The sequence below is a fragment of the Desmodus rotundus genome, chromosome 6, assembly GCF_022682495.2.
Source record: "Desmodus rotundus isolate HL8 chromosome 6, HLdesRot8A.1, whole genome shotgun sequence".
In the NCBI taxonomy this organism is placed as follows: Eukaryota; Metazoa; Chordata; class Mammalia; order Chiroptera; family Phyllostomidae; genus Desmodus; species Desmodus rotundus.
In genome coordinates, this window is record NC_071392.1 from 124,897,359 (window position 1) to 124,914,139 (window position 16,781).

General features: G+C 39.8%; 1 long non-coding RNA gene across 1 annotated transcript in view; it reads left to right on the plus strand.

Annotated features, from left to right (window-relative positions):
- Positions 1-12,795: 12,795 nt before the first annotated feature.
- Positions 12,796-16,781, plus strand: part of LOC123479663 (uncharacterized) — a 43,653-nt gene continuing 39,667 nt past the window's right edge. Inside the window, exon 1 of the long non-coding RNA XR_006655347.2 lies at positions 12,796-12,851. This is a non-coding gene — a long non-coding RNA (uncharacterized lncRNA). The remainder of the gene's footprint in view (positions 12,852-16,781) is intronic.

Consider the following 16,781-nt stretch of genomic DNA (forward strand, 5'->3'; position numbering starts at 1 on the left):
GGAAGCTGGAAAAAAGTTTCTTCTTCCTTCCTTTCAGCTGTGTTCATTTCAGCAAACACAGGCCCATTTTAGACAATTGCACTAAGGACCTCTGAGTGGCCACAGGAGCTGACTATGACTTCATTTAGGATAACTTCAAAGCCAGTTTTCAAAGGAAGCCTCAAAGTGGAATCACGGGTTGGGGTTTGTGTTTATTGCCTCAGTGCAGATTGGACTCTGGACAGCACAGGGCTTGGTGTTACAATCTTATTCTCTTTGAGGCAGAAAACTCATTCAATAGAAGTCGTTTGCATTTCTATTTGAGCAGCCTGGAGACAAATATAGAGAAATGAATAGCCTTTTAATTTAATTGGCTTCCCAGTGTGAATCCAAAAATAGTAGGCATGATCTTTCTTGGAGTTAATGTAGAAATCACTGAGATCCAAAGCCCATCACAGACCCACTCCCATCCCCCAAAGTAAGTGTCTTTCTCACTGATGCCAGACCTTTCACAAAGACTCAGGCAGGATGGGGAGAGTCTGGTGCCAGAGAGCACTTGTGTCTGTTTATTGGTGATTAGTTGCAATTGCCTTTTCTTCTTAAAATATAAACTATGCATGAAAGGAATAAGAAACAAGTGCTATTAAATATTTGTGTACTTTTCAAGATCAAAATAGAGCCCATGAAGAGAAAAACATCTAATACATTTTGACTTTAAAAATGAAAGTAGAGGAGGGTATCATAACATGGCTAGAAGTGAAAGCCTGATTACACGTGGCCAGAAAGTCCTCCGGACATCTCCACGCTCTGCCTCTGAGAGCTATACCCTGTTGGAAAGTCCTGGGGTTAATCTTTCCTTTAGGTTGAAAGTGGAGAAAAGGAGAGTGGTAAATTGTGTCCGGATTACAGACCAACCTTCTAAACTTTTTATACAGTTGAAACACAGCTAAGCAGGATACCAGAGCCTTGGGGTTACCTGTGGAGCAGGATTTGCATGAGAAGACATGTGAGGTGGTGCCTGATGCTCTTGGAAAGGGAAAGAGAAGCTGATGCAGAAGAACCTTAGCCTCTGAGGAGAACAGATATTTTATCCAAAGGATCTTTCCTTGCTCTCTGACTCAAAGGGCCATTCATGTCTAACTTCTCTGAAATTTCGATTTCCCTCCACTCTCAAATGAAAACATGCCTTAGGTTGAAAAATTTGTTCTTCTCTAGATTTATGGTAGAAATCAAATACTGAGGGGGGGAAATGATAGAAACACCATTACAATAAGCCCTTTTGTTTAAAGGGAGAGGCTAAAGTGCATGATTTGGCTGAACCAAGGGTCCCGGCAAGGAGACGAATCAGTGTCCCCTGCAAAGCTTAGAGCTCCGGTAGGAAATGTGAGCTCAGCCCCACCATGCAGCCCTTCCTGGTCCTGTTGTCAGAAGAAGCATGGACAATTCCCTCCATGGAAGGACTGTCTTTTAACCCAGGTTTTATTCTCTCCCCCAAGACCATAGTCCTCGGCAAAACTGTGTAGGAGGCAATAGTGGGTTTTGGTTTAGTCTCATACCTCACCAAGCTTTTTGGATGTTTCTCTTCCCTTGCAGCCTCTCATCTAGTTCCCTGCCATCCTCAACTAACTTTCTGCTTGAATTCAGCATTTCAGTGCATCATCTCATGTAATTCTCAGAATAACCTGACGAAGTGTGTAATATCATTTGCCCCATTTTACAGATAAAGACAGTGAGCATCAGAGAAATCACTGTTCCAAGTTCCCTCAGCACTCACGTTCTAGTTGGAATTTTCTGAATGTGGAGCAACCTCTGACCCTAAGGAATATATCTCCATTAGAGGAGTTCCAGGTGCTAAGATGGACAGAGGGCACTGATGTTCTCTAGGTAAATCACTGTTACATGGGGCCCCACCTGCACAGGCTCCTTCTAGTGGAGGAGGAAGTGAGTCTATTTTTCTTGGAGACATGACGATGAGCTTAGGAATAGTAAAACTGAGGCTCAATTCTTAGGCTTTGCAAAGAAGTCCCTTTATTTTGGAAAACACTTGTCATCCTCCCTTGATGTCAAGTGTGGCAATGAAAGAGGCACAGTTAGAGAACAGGACTGGCAGTAAAAAGAAACACATTTTGCTACTCTATCATCTCTCTCTTGTAACAAAGGCAAGCCCTGATTTGGGTCTCAGGTTTTTTCCATCTGTGGCATAAAGGCATTTTATTCAATATTTCCTAAGGCCCGTATTTTAGCTAAGCTTCTGCTTGCTCCTTGAGAAAAGGAATTAAATTCCACTTAGTATGCATGGTATAAATTGGAAATCTGAGACACAAAGTTTTCCGATCAACTTTTTTTCCCCCTATTATTGCCTTTATCTCTCTCACCTTTGGGATCATTACTGACTTCCTTCTTGGTCTGTTAATAATTAATAGCACTGGCGTTTATAATATAGTGGTAATATGTTTTGATTTTATTGTTTCTTTTCATGAATTATGGATATCATTAAAAAGCGATTTTTTTAAAGTCCAAGAAGGAACAGAAGTTGATGGGAGGTCAGAGGCGATGAGAGGGCACATGATCTTGCTCTGCCATCATCTGTCAGGTTTAATAAATAGCTTTCAGCTTGAAGGATTTTGAAACTGCTGGTAGCTCCTGCTCTTTCTCCAAGTCTCCCTTCATGGGTGGGAATATATAGCTGCAGCTGGAATACAAATGTAAACTAAAGCCTTGAAATCCTCCATCTGCCAGAGAGTAGACTCCACATAAAACAGACCTCTTTTAGATGTCATTCAAGAGGGTAAACCTCCACATTGCTCCTAAATTGACAAACTGAAATTCTGTACAGATCTAGAATCAGAAAGCTGAAGGTCTCCTATGACATTGTCTCTGACCGGCTATGTGAATTAGAGCAAGGCAATGAGCTTATAAGGTTTCTTATGTCTAAAATGTTAAAACACTACCAGACTCATCTAGGTATAACTATTTTAAGAGTAAAATGAAATTGTAAATGTTAAAGCAAAACAAAATTTTGTTATTTGAAGGACACCATTGAAAAATAAAAAACCAAATCACAAACTAAAAGAAAATTTAATATTTGTTAAACATCTCTAACAAATGACTTGCATCTAGAATAAATAAATAACTCTTCCAGCTCAAAAAGAAGAAAAAAATATGTAAATTAAAAATGGGTAGGTCTTCTGGCCGAGATGAAGGTGTAGGTAAACACACTGTTCCTCCTCGCACAACCAAAAAGAGGACAACAACAAATTTAAAAACAAAAACAACTCAGAACTGACAGAAAATTGAACTGTATGGAAGTCTGGCAACCAAGGAGTTAAAGAAGAAACATTCATCCAAACCAGTAGGAGAGGTGGAGACGGGCAGCAGGGCAGAGGGAACTGGTGGCAAGGCAGCAGTTGGCGGACCCAGTGAGGCAGCAGGTTATGGACTGGTTGGTCCCACATTCGAGTGCAGATAAACCAGGAGGAACAATTGGGGAGCGAGATAGACCACGAAACCCAGAGTTCCAGTGCGGGGAAATAAAGCCTCAAAACCTCTGATTGAAAAAATCTGTGGGGGTTGTGGCAGCAGTGGGAGAAATTTCCAACCTCACAGGAAAGTTCATTGGAGACACCCACAGGGTCATAGAACATACACAAACCCACCTACCCAGAAATCAGGACCAGAAGGGCCCAAGTTGATTGTCAATATTGGGGAAGTAACTGAAAACTGTCAGAGAGTGGAGCAAGTGGCATTGTTCCCTCTCAGACTCCTTGCCCACATACAACATTCACAACGCAGTGACATAGGTTGCCCTGCCCTGGTGAACACCTAAGGCTCTGCCCCTTACTACATAACAAGTGCTCTAAGACCAAAAAAAAAAAAAAAAAAAAAAAGGCCCAAATAAAAGAACAGATCAAAGCTCCAGAAAAAAAATACAATTAAGTGATGAAGAGACAGCCAACCTATCAGATGCACAGTTCAAAACACTGGTAATCAGGATGCTCACAGAATTGGTTGAATATGGTCACAAATTAGATGAAAAAATGAAGGCTATTCTAAGTGAAATAAAGGAAAATGTACAGGGAACCAACAGTGACAGGAGGGAAACAGGGACTCAAATCAATGTGGACCAGAAGGAAGAAAGAAACATTCAACCAGAACAGAATGAAGAAACAAGAATTCAAAAAAATGAGGAGAGGCTTAGGAATCTCCAGGACATCTTTAGATGTTCCAACATCCAAATCATAGGGGTGCCAGAAGGAGAAGATGAAGACCAAGAAATTAAAAACTTATTTGAACAAATAATGAGGGAGAATTTTCCCAGTCTGGCAAAGGAAATAGACTTCCAGGAAGTCCAGGAAGCTCAGAGAGTCCCAAAGAAGTTAGACCCAAGGAGGAACACACCAAGGCACATCATAATTACATTAGCCAAGATTTCAGATAAGGAGAGAATCTTAGAAGCAGCAAGAGAAAAGGAGACAGTTACCTACAAAGGAGTTCCCATAAGACTGTCAGCTGATTTCTCAAAAGAAACCTTGCAGTCAAGAAGGGTCTGGAAAGAAGTATTCGAAGTCATGAAAGGCAAAGACCTATATCCAACATTACTGTATCCAGCAAAGCTATTATTTAGAATGGAAGGGTAGATAAAGTGCTTCCCAGATAAGGTCAATTTAAAGGAGTTCATCATCATCAAGCCCTTATTATATGAATGTTAAAGGGACTTATCTAAGAAAAAGAAGATAAAAATATGAACAGTAAAATGATAAACTCACAGTTATTAACAACTGAACCTAAAACAAAAACAAAAACAAAACCTAAGCAAACAACTACAACAGGAAGAGAATCACAAAAATGGAGATCATATGGAGGGTTATCAGTGGGGAGGTGGGTGGGGAGAGAGGGGGAAAAGATACAGAGAATAAATAGCATAAATAGTAGGTAGAAGATAGACAGGGGGAAGTTAAGAATAGTATAGGAAATATAGAAGCCAAAAACATATGTATGACCCATGGACATGAGCTAAAGGAGTTGAGGAATGCAGGTGGGAGAAGGTGTGCAGGGCGGAGGGGGAAAATGAGACAACTGTAATAGCATAATCAATAAAACATATTAAAAAATAAAAATGGGTAAAAGATTTGAATAGACACTATATATGTGTGTATATATATATATATATATGGCCAATAAGCATATGAAAATGCTCAACATTATTAATCATCATAAAAGTACAAATTAAATCTGTGAGATATTATTACATAATTATTAAAATGTCTAAAATTTTGAAAAACAGAAAAGAAAGAAAGACTGACAAGTCCAAGAGCTGACAATGATGTGAAACTACTGAGACTCTCACACCTGCTGGTGGGACGTAAAATTAAAGAGCCACTTTGGAAAACAGCTTGATAGTTTCTTATAATGTTAAATATTCTATACCATATGACCCAACCATTTCATTCCTAGGTATTTATCTAAGTGAAGCAAAGGCCTGTATGTGAATATTCAGAGAAATTTCATTCATAACTATTCAAAACTGGAAACAATGTGCCCTTACTGGTGTGGCTCAGTGGGTTGGCCATCATCCTGAAAACTGAAGTCATGGGTTTGATTCCTAGGAAGGGCACATGCCTGGGTTGTGAGCCATGTCCCTGGTTGGGGGTATGTGAGAGGCAACCAATAGATGTTTCTCTCCTTCTCTTTCTCCCTCCCTTCCCTTCTCTCTAAAAATAAATAAAATCTTTTTAAAAAAAACCACAAACAAACCTGGAAACAACCTGAATGTTCGTCAATTGGTGAATGAAAAAACTCATAACATATCCATACAACTGAATACTACTCACTTAAATAAAAGGAGCCAGGCTCAGAGTACTTGCTGTACCATTTCATTTATATAAAACATAAGGAAAGACAAGTCTAATACATACTGGTGGAAAGCAGATCAGGAGGTGCCTAGAACCAAAGGTTTAGGGGGAATGATTGCAAAGGGACTCAAGAGAATTTTCTGGGGTGAGAACTCAGTACTCAAACAAATGTGTATTGTGAGGTTTCTCCATTTTGCTGTTAGAAATGGTGACTATTTTCAATTCTGAATAAGCTCTGAGTAATATTCCACCTACTCCTCTGCAGGGGTGCTTTCCCTGGGCACTTTCCTGCCATGAGTAGGCTGATCAGTATTAAAATAAAGACTCAATGAGAACCCCCTACATAACTCTGGAGATTCTCTCTCTCTCTCTCTCCCTCTCTCCCTCTCTCTCTCTCTCTCTCCTCTGATATTCTTCCCTGAAAACTCTAGCTTCCTTGTCTTCCCCACCCCTCTGTCCCTGTGTGTTTTCCCCTTCCCATGCCGAAGTCTGAAAACTCTCTCCAGATAGTAAAATGGGGAAATCATAGGTTCACCATTTTTTGGTTGTTTGTTGTTGTTGTTGAATAAGAGAGGTAAAAATGACACCCCTGTCTTGTTCCTGATCTTAAGGGAAACAGTTTTAGTTTTTGCCCACTGAGTATGATGTTGGCAGTGAGTTTTTCATATTGGTCTTTATTATATTGAGGTATGCTCCCTCTTACTCCCACTTTGCTGAGTGTTTTTATCACAAACGGTTGAAGGATTGTATCAAATGCTTTTTTCAGCATCTGTTGATATGATCACATGATTTTTGTCCTTCATTTTGTTTATGTGATGTATCACATTTATTGATTTGCAGGTATTGTACCATCCTTGCATGCCTGGGATGAACCCCACTCAATCATGGTGTATGATCTTTTTGATGGATTGCTGTATCCACTTTGCTAATATTTTGTTGAGGATTTTAGCATCTATGTTCATCAGAGTTATTGGCCTATAGTTTTCTTTCTTTGTTATGCTTTTACCTGATTTTGGAATTACAATAACACTGGCATCATAAAAGGAGTTTGGAAGTCTTCCCTCTTCTTGAATTTTTTGGACTAGTTTCAGAAGGATAGGTGTTAGTTTTTCTTTGAATGATTGGTGAAATTCACCTGTGAAACCTTCTGGTCCAGGGCTTTTGTGTGCCGGGAGTTCTGATGACTGCTTCAATTTCAGTAGCTGTTATTGGTCTGTTTATGTTTTCTGCTTCTTCCTGATTCAGTTTTGGCAGACTGTATATTTCTAGAAATTTATATATTAAGGTTCACCTTGTTTTGTTTCCTTCTGTTAGGGACCACTGTCCTGCTCTGTTTCTTGTCCAATCTTTGAAAACGATTGTTTCATTTATTTTGTCCAGCTTTTTAGTTAAGGTTTGGGGGTGCAGGGCACAGCTGATCCTTGTTGTTCTGTCATAGCTGGCAGGAGAAATTCCAAATTTGTGCATATTACTTCATGTAACTTATACTCCAAAAGATGGCATGATTCATTCTCATCCCTGACATTGCACCATAGCCTGGGTACTCATGATAGCTTTCTAAGAGAGATTTGCCATGTTGTGTATGGGCTGAAAAGTGAGAAAGAGACTGTATATCACTGCCCTATTTTGCCCTTTCACATGCATCCCCCATAATGTTACTGCAGCCCCGAGGCTCTTACCATTGCAGAGTTAGCTGGCTCTGCATCCCTTTGCCTGACTATGCTCACAGCAGGCTGGAGGTGCTGTACAATCATCTCCCTCTCAGAGCAGCCTTCAACCAATGACTGGTAGGAGCTGATGTAGAGATACTCCAGCTACCTCATCTTTCAAGGAGATAACTCTGAGAAATGTCTTCTACACTGTTTCCAGATTAACCCAGCAAGATCAATCTCCAGCTGCTCACACTGGTAACTTGCTTGATAATATGTCCTTAATTCACTACCATTCATACCCTGTCTTACATCTTCCCACCTCTTCCCTCAACCCCACCCTGCAATTATTAGTTCCTAGGACCACCTCCCAAATAAGACTCTTGTAAGTGAATCCTTGTCTCAGGGCCTGCTTCCACAGGAGCCTTAACTGAGATAGCAACGAACTTTACCTAAAACATAGCAGGCTTCCCCATGGTCAACTCTTCCCCACTAGAGAAGAATCAGACACCCACTAGTTTAGTGAGTCCTTAATTCTCTGCTTACCCTTGCCTGTGATCTTCTACATCAATGCTGTAGCATGTGCCTTTTGTCAGTGGAAGTATGAAATGATAATCTGTTTCTGGACAGCAATTTTGGCAGAAAGTATAGTTTTGAGGATGTCTATCATTTTTGGTTTAGTGGTTGCGTTTATAGAAATGTACTTAAAGAAAACAAATGAGAGTCTGTGCATTATTTGGCTCTGAGACTCTGCATTGAAGCTCTCTTTTTAATGTCAGAGAAATGGAAACATCCTGGATATCAACAACAGAATATGTGAAGATGATAGCACATTCATATAATGGGATACTTTGTAGTCATTAAAAATAATGTTAAAGAGTAATATATTTTTATAGAACAGAAATTTCTGCTAGAACCTTGCCCATGCACAGAAAGGCTTGATCCCTGCATAACCCAATGCCTGGCTGCACCTTCAGCAACTCACACTGGACTGGGTTGAGAACTACACTCCAGTATGAAACTGGAGAGGCAGACGGTGTCGTGTATCTGACATCATACAGGAATAATCACCAATCCCAGTGGGCGACTTTTTAATCCCCATCTGTAACCAATTACAAAGTGACTTTTGGATCCTTTCTTATTTGGAAATGACTTCCTCTCTCTTGCCCTGTCTCTGGCTCTCACACTACCCACTAGGAGATGCCTGATGAACTCCCTCAGAAGGATACAGCTTTCTTTGTCCAATGTACTAAGTTCAGCCCCCCACGGAGACTATTTTCAGGCTTTGGTTAGTCTTTCACATATTTGAATGCAGTTGCTCACTAGTTATAGTCAAATGAATATTATCTACAAGTCTCTGAATACATTTTGTGTGCCTTGTCCTTGTGCAGTGTAAAATGTATAACCTTGAGTTACTGACTCATTGGGACAGAGGACCTAGAGGAAATAATTTGAATCAAAACTGAAAATTTTTCCACCTCCTACCTGCTCTCCTTTCTCTTCTCCCTTTTACTTCTTCTTTTTTTTTTTTCTGCCTGTGTTAGGTACCAGGTGAGCTATAGAGTTGAGGTGACTTGTACATCTTCAAAGAGAATATTTTAAAAGTGGCAGGGCTTTGGGTAAGAGTTGGGAGATAAATGAAAATAAATAGTCCAGAGTTTATTCCATGAATGGGTACACAAGAGATAGTGAATACAACTGAAAGGGTTTTCGAGCCACCTGAGCTAAACTTGTCAGTTAACAGCTGAGGGATAAAGCCCAGAGAGATTAATTGATTTTCTAAAGTATAAGAGCTAACAAGTAATGAATAAGGATAATTGAGTATTTGCATTAAGCAGAACCTCGAAATTTGTCTATTTATTAATTCAAGGGATAAACATACTCTCATTGTACTTCACCCCATTTTTTTTCTTCATTTAAAGTAAGCAAAAGTAGGTGAGTTTGCATTAAAGTCATTCATGAGCTTGGAGGAATCATTTTCAGAGTGACTGTAAAACCAGGCTATGGTCTAAGATTACCTGAAGGATGTTCGCAAAATACCAAATGTCACATTTCACCTTTTGCAAGTTCTGATTCAGCAAGTTTGGGGTGGGGTCTAGGGAACAGTAATTTTAAATTGCTACCTGGGTAAACCTCAAGACAGCCAAAAGTTGGGCTCTGGGTTTGACAAAGCCTCAGAAAATCTGGGACCTAACGGGAATGCAAGGTAGAAGAGAAAATAGGAAATTTAGTCCCAGGATTCAGATCACTTCTTCCTTCCAGAGCAAATGCATTTTCTGCCCTGGTTGGAATATGCTCTCAAATGAACGAATGGAGTGCTCACTTTCACAGCAGTTTGCCAGTTTGGGTGGAGACAGATTTGGGACCTGGTAAGCAGTCTTCCAGCTCCTCTCGTGCAATAATGAAAATAGGACAATAGGCCGGAACATGTTTCTGTCAGGGATGAGCAGTACTGTGACTTCACTCGTTGTATTATGGTAGAATATGGCTTTCACACTTCACCATTTCATTTAAAAGTCTTTTTCCTCTGTTCTGTAATATAAGCTCACATCACAGTATTTTGTTTCCTGTTCCAATAAAAAATGGGGCTTCACTGTTCAGTAAAACTGACAGATTTTCCTCATCATTTGTTTGATTAAAGGCTTTGGAAACTTTTAGGAGTCCTGCTAATGGATTCTTCCCACGTTTGAATGAAATGCAAAACAAAGGCTCCAAGTGCCAAGGAGTAGGCAGGTGTGTTTATATTGATGCTATCTATAGCTGCTGTTTATTTTGCTGTTAGGGAATGGGTTTCTTCACTGCAAACTTTAAGATTGTGAAACTTTAGGCTAATGGTAGGTCAAAATGATCTTCCACTGTCTTGTCATCTTTCCAACTTTGCCCACTTTTGACCTTGAGCAAGCCATGTTCCCAGAGTTATGATGAGCCTGAATTAGAGGTCCCATCAATGAGTAAGCTGGAGACCCTGTCTGTCTTGAAGACCTTGTAGCAGAAGGAAGCCACTAGGCCAGGAGTTGGCAAACTTTTTCCATAAATGGCCAGATAATAAATATCTTTAGCTTTGTTGTTGGCCTCTGTGACAATTACTCAACTCTGCCATTGTAGTGTGAAAGCAGCCATAAAAAAAGGAGTTTGGCTCTGTTTCAATAAAACTTTATCTACAAAAAAAGGTGTCTGTCTGGGCTGAATTGAGCCTGTGGGCCATAGTTTGCTGACCTCTGGTCTAGGACATTTGGAATGTTCATAGTTAACCTACAGAGATGCACAGTATGTGTGATTGCTAGACAGATCTGAGTGTGAATCCTACATGGTCCACTAACTAGCTATGTGGCCTTGGAGTCTTTAACTGAAACTCTGTGAATCTTGTGAATGATTTTAGCAGTAAAATGTTAATAAAATCACCACTTTGTAGGTGTGATGGAAAGAGGCCTGGTTGAAGTCCTGGATTAATCTTTAACCACTTGTGGGAACCTGGCCAAGACATTTACATCACTGAATCTAGAGACTAAACTAGAAATCAGACTCCAGGTGCTGGAACCCATGAGCCATATTCAATTAATTGATGGGTTATATTTGGCTCACACGGTATTTTAAAGTCTTTTGTTAACACAGAGTATGAAATGGTTTTAGATATATTTATATGTTTTTTATTCACCTATCACTACTATTCTGTTGTCTAATGGCTAGACAGCTTTACTTTTTAAAATTTACTCCTGGTATCTATAGGCATTTAGGTTTGCGACTCCTCAAGTAGAAGGACTGTGAAGACTTTTTATAGGGTAAATAAAGTCAGTCAGGCTTCCTGACCCAGATGTCTGGGCAACTAAGAGAAGCAGTATTCCCATAACCTTGAGAATGGGCCCAATAAGCAGCATTCCCATTATCTTAAGTGGGCCCGCATGCATAGGGTGAATATCTTGGCACCCTGCCTGCTTTGTGTGCATTTAGTATATAAGGGAGTTGGGACTTCCTTCAACATGACATGAGGCTTGCAGTGTGCATGGATCGCCCCACCTTTGAATAAAGGTGTGTCAGGCCTTCTCACAGCTCTGCAAATTTTATTCTGTCTGCCCGAATCCCATGTGAATCTGCCTGGCCTTGAAAGGCTGCAACACACTCTTCCAACTCAGAAAGAATATGACTCTGCCTCTCTCAGAGGATGATGCCAAATGTAGTTTCTGTCTATATTTCTGAGGAACAAGCTATCCCAAACTTAGTGGTTTAAAGAAAATCCATGTATTGCTTCTACTGAGTCCAGGAGGTGGCCAGGCTATTCTGCTGATGCAGACTGGGTCCTGCTGATCTCGCTGGGCTTTCTAATGTATTTGTTGTATGAAAATTAATATAGGAGACCTCAACCAAGACTGGAATAGTGGGGGACTGTAGTTCTCAAGCCCTACTGCTCATCATTGGTTGTCCCAAATAGCAACAGATATGGTGTTGGGGTAGTAGAGAATTAAACATCTACTCTACTACCCCAGCAGGAGGAAGGAAGGTTTTCTCCTCCCCCAATGACAGCCCAGCCAATGAGAGACTGTTACAACCCAGACAATGAAAAGCCATTACTTTTCAAACTGCCAGTTTCCTCTAATGGGCTCTGTGTTTACAAGAGCTCCTTTCAACTTCCACTTTCCTCTATAAAAGAACATTTCCTTTCTTTGTTCTCCAGACTTGCCTATGGCCTTGCCATACCCTGCATATCCTAAATTGCAATTTCCCGCTATTCCTTGCATTTCTCTGCTATTCCTGAATGAACCAATATTGCTAGTAAAAATGCTTTTATTTTTAAGGTCAAGAGTTATCAGCTGGAGAATGAGTGGCGTAGGTATGCCTCAGCTGAGATAACTCCAATGTACTCTTTGAGTCTCTCATAAGCCTCTAATAGGACAACTAAGGCATGAACTCAGAGACACCAAGTGCAAAAGAAGATATCATGCTTTTACAAGCTTCTGCATGCATCAAGTTTGCTACTCTCCTGTTGGCCAAAATAAGTCACACAGCTTAGTCCAGAGTCCATGTGAGAGATCACTTCCAAAGGCACAGGGATGAATGGAAAATCAGTGCTCTTAATGCAATACATCTATCACAAACATTAAAGTGATGGTTTGTATGAGGGTAATGGAGGCACCATTACTCTCTTTGTCATTGCTGAAAAATATAGTAACTGTCAAAAACACAGAATGGGAACATGCTCAGATAGCAGTGCGTGTAGGTGTGTTTGAGTATACGTAGGTGTGAAAGGGGTGATGTTTCTCATTCTTTTCTCTTTTTTTTTCTTTAATCCAAGAGCAAAGAGTTTTGGAGACCTCTGAAAACTTACCAGTCCTCTTGGGAACTGTAAGTGGATGATATTAAAGACACTATCAACTAGGTAATCTTTTAAAATGTTTTTAAAATTTTTTATTTATTGATTTTAGAAAGAGAGATGAAGGGAGAGATAGATAGATAGATAGATAGATAGATAGACAGATTTATTGTTCCACCAATCCATGAACTCATTGGTTGCTTTTTGCATGTGCCCTGACCAGGGATCAAACCCACAACCTTGGCATATTGCGACAATAGTCCAACCAACTGAGCTACCTGGCCAGGGTCAACTAGGCAGTCTTTTTCCAAACAAACATTAGCTCTCCTTTTAGACATCTCAATTTTGATGTCATTGAGATGCCATCATTGTTAGCTTGGAATCTTTGGAAAGTTGACCATATTTTTTTTGTGACACAAGCCAAAAGAAAAAAAAAGGATTTATTTTAAAGGTAAGTGTGAATAACAACAACAGAAAAAAAAAAACACACACACACCCACCACCACCAAAACATGGATTGGCTATTTTTGCAAAGTAAAAATCATGAGTTTTCCACAGATTCATGTTAAAGTAAAGATAGTAACAGATATGAACCAATAATGATTTGTTAAATCTTTTCCTTTGCATACAAGTGTTGCCACTAATGTTGCTTACCTATAATGTCTTATAGGTAAGCATCTGAAATGAAATGGAAGGCTGAAATGTGGAGACTCCACATGCCTCCATCTACTTTTTAGAAGACAACTTAGAGTACAATGAGGAAAAAAACGTATTTTCCCAAAGCACTGTTGCCAATTTTTTAATGGACATAAACAACACCAAAGCACAGAACTTTCAGTATGTTCTTTCTGCCACTATATTTTGTTCAGTGCTTAGTAACACAGAGTATAATGAGAAGAATTCCACAACTGAGAAAGCTGAATCACTAAATGTCAGAGCTGAGAAAGCTGAATCCACTGAGGTGAGGTTAAATCCCTTGGTGCCCCAAGTGTGGTCCAGACACAGGCAGCACCCAGAAGCTTGTCTTCCCCCAACCTTGGCTCTTCCTGGACTTGTGAAATCAGTCTGCACTTTATCAAGACCCCAGAGATTTGTATACATATTAGCATTTGAGAAGCACTGGTTTATAATTAATTGTGTTGTAAATTAGAGGTTACATCTGGATATTTTTTCATAATGAACACATCCATCACCTCACATAATTAACTTTGTGTGTATGTGTGTGTGTTTAGAATGCTTAAGATCTACTCTCAGTAAATTTCAAGTATGCAATACCATATCATGACCCTCTGGATTTAATAGAAACATTGATACTACAAAATATTTGTAGACAACTTTAATAATGGCCCTGGATGCGTTATCATCTTTGAGCCACAGTGTTTGCATCTACTGAATGGGGACTCATAACTCTCTAACAAGCTTTTCAAAGGAGTTTAGGCAATCAAGCTGCAGCTATAATAAAGTGCTCTGAATCAAATGAAGAGATCAGTAACTATTGGGTCTGGTTATTTTATTAAGGGAGTGTTTGGATTTAAACATCTTGGCTCTGTATAAGTCCTAAGCAAGGAAGGTAATGAGGTCAAGAAATGCTGTCCTACCTTCATGCTGTTATGAACTTCCTCCCACCCACCCAGGATAGCTGGCGTTCTGGCAAACTGCAACATCTGCAAATCTGTTCCATCTGTCAGCGATGACCCCTCAATTCAAAGGAGGCTTTTAACACCTGGCACTTGATTCCCTCCAAGATTTTGTTGCTGGAAATGTCCTATGATCAGTAGAATTGGCATCTCCTGGGGGCTGTTGGTGATGCAAGACTCTAGTCTGAGCTCCAGCCTTCTAAGCCAGAACTTGCATTTTGAACAAGATCCTCCTTGATTCTTATGCAAATTAATGTTTGAGAAGCACTGATCTAAATAAGTATTTCTCAATCTTGTTTGCTCATTAGAATTCCTGAGAGGACTTTAAAAATACCAATGCCTAGGTCCCATGCTAGGCCAATCAAATTAGAATCTTTGGGAGTGACTGCAGGCATCTGTATCTATATACAGTTGACCCTTGAACAACATGGTTTGAACTGCACGGACCCACTTATACATGGATTTTTTTCAATAAATATGTTCTGTACTATAAATAGATTTTCTCTTACTTATGATTTTCTTAACATTTTCTTTTCTCTAGCTTACTTTATTATAAGAATACAGTATATAATGCATATAGCATACAAACTATGTGTTAATCAACTGCTTGTGTTATCAGTAAGGCTTCTAGTCAACAGTAGGCTATTAATTGTTTTGGGGAGTCAAAGTCATAAGTGGATTTTCAACTGCATGAGAGTTGGTATCCCTAACTCCCATGTTGTTCAAGGGTCAGTTGTATTTTTAAAGCTCCTAGATGATACTTTGATATTCTATTTGGGGTGCAAAGTGAGACCCAGAAAAAGGCCAGGAAAAGTCAAATTGAAAAGGTCTTAGAAATATTCGGAATTTGAAACGGAGTTTGGGTATGAGAGGAGTAGAAAAAAAGAATGATGATAGAGAGGGAAAGTTGAGTCAAGTAGAATCGCAGTTGTGGAAATGGCTGAGAAGCTCTGGGGAAAAGCTAGACCACACAGTGAAGATGAAGTTATATGTGCTTAAAAACTTTCATCTTCCCAAAGCTGTAGTAAAGATAACAGGTAGTTGGCTTACTTTATAGAAAATAAGGAATATGGGCTGAGCCCTGGCTAGGTGGCTCATTTGGTTGAAGCATCGTCCCATACAGCGAATGGTTGTGGGTTCAATTCCCAGTCAGGGCACACACCTACATTGTGGATTTGATTCCTGGTTGGGACATGAATGCCTGAGTTTATGTAGAAAATGTAGATTAAAAGTGGGGTGGTGATATAGATTACCAGATAAAACACAGGATGCTTGATTAAATTTTAATTTCAGGTAAACAATGAAAACATTTTTAGTATAAGCATGTACTATATATTTGAACTATCTAAAATTTAAGTTAAACTTGGCACCCTGTGGTTTTATTTGCTTAATCCAGCAACCTTATGATAAGCCCTAAAGCGGTTGATAAGAAGCAGGAGCTGAGGTCCCTAGGCCTTCATAAAAGAATGTTAGTGTTGTGTTGGCAAAAATCATGGCAAAGATATTGTACTTAAAGTGAATGGAGGCATCTTACCTACATATGGTTTGAATCAGGATGACTTTTTCTTCATTCTCTATTTTACAATTCTCTTGACTCTCCCCCTTCCCCCCCATTCGCCTTTGCCTTCCATTTGTTTATTTATTTAGTTTTCCACAACCTTTGTCCCTTTATTTTTTCTTCACATTGTTTTATTGTTATCTGTCTGTTTATTTTTTAAAGTGAAGTTTTCCTTTACTTAGTGTTTGTTATTTTCCCAGGGACCTGCAATTCTCACAAAAGAAAAGCTCTTATTCTTAAAGTCAATTCAAATTTGTTGGTATTTTTGGAATGGCTCTTATTTCTTTACCATCTTCTAGTGAACCACAGAATTAGAAATATGTCCATAAATTTACATTTTGAAAGTGCTCCCATTCTTCTGTTTGTGATAGACATTTTCCTGGGGCAATAAATGCTGTCAGCTCAGGGTGTGGTGAGAAACACATGGGGGTGGAGATGAAAAACATCAGCAAAGTAGAAACAAGAATTTTGTCTGAAACCAGCCCCCACCAGCAACCCTCTCTCCCTGTGCTGGCTACAAGGAGCTTTTCAAATGGGGCGGCACACAGTCAGGGGCCCTCCTTCAAAACCACTGAGTCTGTTTATACAGACATTATTTTCTTTTCAAAGCTGACTGAAGTGGAGACTTGTGAAATGCCTCTCAAGAGCTCTGAATGGTCTGCGCTTGCTTGCATGGCAGAGAGAGGAATGGGATAGACGAGTGGTTCTCAAAGTGTGATGCGTTTATTAGTGTGGACAGAGAGGGGCCACATACTAACCCTGAGGAGCTCTGGGGAGGCCGGCATGGCAGCCTTACCGACT